Source organism: Halyomorpha halys, unplaced genomic scaffold (assembly GCF_000696795.3).
Source record: "Halyomorpha halys isolate HHAL.00 unplaced genomic scaffold, Hhal_1.1 Scaffold684.1, whole genome shotgun sequence".
In the NCBI taxonomy this organism is placed as follows: domain Eukaryota; kingdom Metazoa; phylum Arthropoda; class Insecta; order Hemiptera; family Pentatomidae; genus Halyomorpha; species Halyomorpha halys.
This window is the reverse complement of record NW_027109538.1, coordinates 105170-111108: the sequence shown is the minus strand read 5'-3', so window position 1 is coordinate 111108 and position 5939 is coordinate 105170. Positions and strand designations below refer to the sequence as shown.

Here is a 5939-nt window from a genome sequence, read left to right as displayed (position 1 = left end):
TTATACGGAATGGAGACAACATCTCCACGTCTCCTTAGCCTGGAAAAATTACTGAAAATAAAGAGAAGGATCCTGAGGAGAATCTTTTGGCTCAAGAAAACACAGGAAGGCGACAGGTTAAGACCCTACCAGGAAATCTACAGGGAGATAAATGACCTGGAAACCGAATAAGAATCAGAAGACTGAGATTCTACGGGTTATGATGAGAATGCACCAAAGGAGACAAAACAAGAAACTCTGACAGAATCCGTGAATACATTCGTAGTAGAATATGTGAAGCAAATAAGAAGGCACGCAGAAATGATGAGAAGATACTGCAAGAGAAAACATGAGAAGGGAAAAGTAGTGATATTCGCGTGGTCTCGGTAAAAATAAATTAATTGTTTAAAATTTATTGTTAGGAAATTAATAAAATTAAGTAATATTTTTAATAAAAGATTTTCAACTCAAAAACATGTTTTTTCAACACAAAATCTTGTTGCAATCAGTAAATAAATTCTTGTTTAGGAGAAATGGACTTTTTATAAAAACATACTGCTTAAGAATCCAATAACTTAAACATGAATGCCAATGTTTCTGCCGGCAAATAAAACTGAGGACCAAATTACAAAACCTTAAACATTTTTTCAAGCTGATGTCGAAGCCTTGTAGACCAAATGCCATACTTGCATAATACATTTCGACAAAGAAATGCTCAAAGGTTTTTTTTCAGCCATTGTGGAGTGAATTATCGACGGGGCTTGTGCAGAAGTTGTGCATGAACTGGTACGCTATTTATCTTATCTCCTGATCAGGACCCAACCAAATGTTAACACTTTCGTCACCTACAATTTTAGAAGTGATCCTATATACTGTAGCGCTATGTTTAGAAGTGAGAGTTTATGTAATGCCCACAGTCAATGGAATCCCTTCGTTTTTATCGGCTCTTATCTCTTCTTTAACATGTTTTATGTTCATAACAAGGCTGTATGGATATCAGGGGACAATACTCATTCCATAACACAGCTTATGTAACCTTCTGAATAATTTAAAAACAAATTTAGCTAATCAGTGTCCTCTGCCATTATTATACCAACTGATATCGCTCCGTTACTAAATTGGTTTATTAATTCAGAAAAAAACAAATAGAAAAACCATTCAGAGGCGTGATATAAGGACGACCTTTGGGTTGTACGGCTTGGATAGAATTAAGCGGACTTATAAAGTACAAAAATAAAACCTGGACACAAAATGTTAATGCCAGGTTTAATTATGAATCTGTCCATATTTAGAAATTAGTATTATGCAGTATAAACCATCAAATTATTCCCATATCCAATACTCCGTAAAATCTTTGTTATTCCTTATAGTACAAGAGCCCAAGAGAAGAAAAAAGGCAGTTGTCTCACCCCAATTTTTGATTACTTTAATGAAAGCTATGTATAATTAATAGTCAAAATTGACGAGTCTGCCAAGTATAGGTAGGGGGAATAAAAAATGGCAGCTGTTTCAAAGCAATAAAAAAAAGTAATTTTTCATTCGGAGCTCTATATCTTAAAAAACAACACAAGAAAACCTAAGAGAACGACATTTAAAGTAGAGTAATTTGCTAAAATATGAGCCCTAATAGATTTGTTTACGATAAATAATTTTCGAGATATAGCTTTTTAAAAAACAACATTTCATAAAAATGTTGTATGGGACATACTGAAAAATCAGTGAATTTATTTTGAAAAATTTATATCTCAAAAACCATTTGACGTACAGATGTCTATTAGCACTCAAATTAAAGCTAGTTTAATGAGCTATAATGTAGTTCATGATGTTTATCTTCTTAGGAGTAATAGTTTACATGAAATTTGCTAAAATAAATTGATTTATAGTTGTTCGGACAAATTTTTATTTCCCAAATGTTTATTCATATGTGAATATCATAAAAACTACTACCCCTACAAAGATAAGTGCCATAAACTACTTTACAGTAAGTTAAATTTCCTTTATTTTGAGTGCTAATAGACATCTGTACGTCACATAGTTCCTGAGATATAGAATTCTCAAAATAAATTCACTAACTACTGATTTTTCAGTACTTCCCAAAAATCAGTAGTTAGTGAATTTATTTTGAAAAATTTTTATCTCAAAAACCATTTGACGTACAGATGTCAATTAGCACTCAAATTAAAGCTTGTTTATTTTGAATATTTTGAGATATAGAATTCTCAAAATAAATTAACTAACTACTAATCTTTCAGTAGATTTTTTAAAAAAATTGCTTTTTAAAAAGCTGTATCTTGAGAACTATTGAACGTAAATAGCTCTTTTAGGGCTAATATTTCAGCAAATTTACGCTTCTTTAAATAATGTTCTCTTAGATTTTCTAGTATTGTTGGTAGATTTAAGATATAGAGCTACAAATGAAATATTAATGTTTTTTTAAGGTTTTGAAACAGCCGTCATTTTTTATTCCCCCTACTTGGCAGACTCATCAATTTTGACTAGTAATTATACATAGTTTTCATTAAAATAATCAAACATTGGGATGAGATAACTGGCTTTTTTTCCGCCGGCTCTTGTACTATTATTACGTCACAAATAAACTCATCCATAGAGACCACAACATACCATTAGTTGCAGATTTAATCCGAAATAGATATACCTCTTTTTATTCAAAAATCTTTACCCATACAAATTCATTAGTTCTATGTTTCTCATCTTTAACAATGGCTGATGATCCTCTGAGACATCTGAAAAAAGATTTCCACGGGATATTCTAATTTACATTAATGATTGAAGTACCACACTGAGGTGGTTCCTTCCGAAGATTATCCTGTGTTCTAAAATATTTATCATATTTTCTTATTGTATTATTTTATGCAGTTGTAAATTTTAATAAATAAATATAATAATAAAAATGGGGTGCCTTAGCAACGGACCGACCATTTATATTTTTAAAACATTTGTAATTAGGGGATTCATGATCTATAGTTTAACATTTTAAAGTGAGTTAACTGGAGAAATATTGCCTCCTTTTAGCACGTTTTAAAGCGAAATAACACTAAACGTGGTTGAGAATCTGTTAATAGATCTGCTAAATAGAAAATGACATCACGCAACAGACCAGCTAAGCTCCACCATTTTGTCTGTTGTCATTTTGATAGGTAAGTAGCTCGTAGTTCATGTTTGGTTTGTGTTGTTTTTGTTTTGGTCGTTTTTAATCACTAGTTTGGACAAAAAATAACAATAAAATAATAGAAAAAACTAAGAACAAATGAGATGGAGGAAAGATGATGTTACGAAGCTGGTTTTAGTACTAGAAGAAATTTTAGTATATCATAAAGATAACAAGGTTTCAAAACTAGATCCTGAAAAAATCCGCTAGGAGCTCCACCGCATTATAACGTGGGATTTAGGCTGCACACAATCTTTACAATCTACTTTTAACCTTTAGTAGGTTAAAACGTTTTATATTTAGGACAACATCATGAATATACCTATTAATTGATAATCATTATAAGGTTTATTTAGTGTTAGTTTTATTTTAAAACAGTTTGACTGTTAGTTGTGAATAATGCAGTCCACTACTCGATATTGTCAGTAATCGATAAGTACAATTGAGGTAATTTATTTTTAGTTAAATATCTTATTGAACAATGTAGATTTTTGCAGTTATAGGTTTGTTCCAAGGATCGGTTTGAGAGTCAGCAAACTGTCAGGAGCAAGCGCAGTACGTGTTTTCCCTACCAAAGCCTCCATTGCGCATGCTCATGACAGTTTGCTGACTCTCAAACCGGTCGGACTATCAGGGATTGTTAAGGATAAGAGATTAAGAACTGATGGGTTAAGATGGGTAAGGAGTTTGGAATGAAAAGACGCATACCTATTTCGGGCCAAATCTGCAACAAAAGGGATGTGTGAGGTCTTTGTGGATGAGTTTATTAGTAACGTAATGAAGAGCATCAATAATTTTACGAAGGATTTTGGATTGCAAGGATTCGATACGGGAGGAATTCGATGGTTTGGTAGAGCCCAAAGCTCAATTCCGTATGTCCAAATTGGTCTGATTATCATACTATATAATAATTTTTTGTAGTGAATGGAATTTTTTTATTTTCAAATCCTCTTTATTATATATAATTACAATTACAAATATATGATAATACATAGTATATATACAACTTACATACTGACTTTGTTTGCTGTATGGCAACATACTAACATACACATTGGTAACATACTAGTTGGGGGCTTACATAGAATGGAGAGGGACCATTCCGGCTGGTGGTGGTGGTGTGACGACTTCAAGCCGCAGAGCCCGAAGTCCTTCCCTCGGCGAGGACGTCTACTAAGGGGACAGTGCTTTGCCATCCCAGGTCTTGTTGGAGGGGCGATATCTCTGAAGAGCGGGTTGGCACAGGCCTTAAGCCCATCGAAAAATTTGATGTGCCTTCGGCCTATATACTCCGACACTGAGGGTAGCTGGAGTTCCTGGTGGATGGTGGTGTTTCTGGCCCTCTGTAGTGTAGCTTCCACGGACGATTCGCCGTGAATGGAAAATTTAGAGCGTTTGTCAATTAGGTGTTGTAGCAATCGAAATCTACTAGCAGTTTCTCGTTGTTTCAGTCTTATATGAGGATTTCAAGGAAGTATTTTGTCCAGATGGAGTCCTAAGTAGCGAATCAACAGACATTAGTGGACTATTTAAAAAGGATACTGTAGAACAGGAGGGTAGAGGTTCATGACGGAGAGTAAAGGTGATCTAGTGGGATTTATTTAAATTCTCCAGTTTATACACCATTTTTGAATGGATGTTATGTGAGTCTATAGAGTAGTAGGGTCGTTGTTTACAAACAGTACACATTAGCGTATGTTGTTAGGAGTGTGTTAGGGTGGGTTGGGATATCAGCTGTATGTGCCGTATAGAGAATGGAACCTAAGATACTACCTTGGGGAACACCGGCGGACTGAGAAAAGAGAGATGATGGCTAGGTAATGATTTACTTTAAAGGTTCTCGTTTCGGTGGTACATAAACTAAAATAGAACGATACAGAGAAGATTAGCATGGCCTCTGCGCAACGATGACACGCAAAAAAAATTAATATTAATTATTTATTTAATTGAGTCTCAACGCATATAATTTTTTATCAAGTATAGGGTAGATGTACCGTTAGTCTAGTAACTGTACCTTACAAGGTACTGCACCCCTGACCTTTCATGGGCTCATGGGTACTGATTTATGTCCATAAAAGTAAAAGAAAAAAATCCGACTCCTACAGTGGGACTATTTTCTATCCCAAATGGTCCATCCGATTCTTAATCGCTCCCTAGACGTTACATAACATGTTGGGGTTGCTTATATAACTAATTTTTTTTTCCTTTTCAGAACCTTTTATTTTTTGTACAGAGTTAAATTGTTCAGCATTAGCATTCATGAATTATATTATTTATCATTTAAACAGTATCATAAACTCTGATCATGAGAAAATTATGTAGTTATATAATGCAGGGGCTGAAGGTTATGGAATGAAGAAAAACATGGGTAATTATTTTTAAAATATTTGTAATTATTTCTGTTTTTTATTGGCTCCTAAATATTTTCAATTCCTTCGTGAACAGGAGGCAGTTATGTGATATGAACCGTCTGTATTTTAACATACTTTGGGTATCCACTAGGTTTTAGGGGATTATATAGTCGTGATCCCATGCTAACTACCATATGTCAAATGCCAGAACTGATGGGTCTGCCAAGTTTACGTAGGGGAAATAAAAAAAATGGCGGCTGTTTCAAAAAATCAATGTTTCATTCCAGGCTCTATATCATCAAAACTACTAACACAAACAAACCTGAGAGAACATAATTTAAAGTAGAGTAAATTTGCTAAAATATGAGCCATTATAGAGCTATTTACGTTCAATAGTTCGCGAAATATAGCTTTATAAATTCAAACATTTAATAAAGAAT

At 33.8% G+C, this 5939-nt stretch overlaps 1 non-coding gene across 1 annotated transcript; it reads left to right on the top strand.

Moving 5' to 3' along the window:
- Positions 1 to 4984: 4984 nt before the first annotated feature.
- LOC112210743 (U6 spliceosomal RNA) lies at positions 4985 to 5090 on the top strand. The gene has a single exon (XR_002945285.1). It is a non-coding gene; the product is annotated as a U6 spliceosomal RNA (small nuclear RNA).
- Positions 5091 to 5939: the final 849 nt, after the last annotated feature.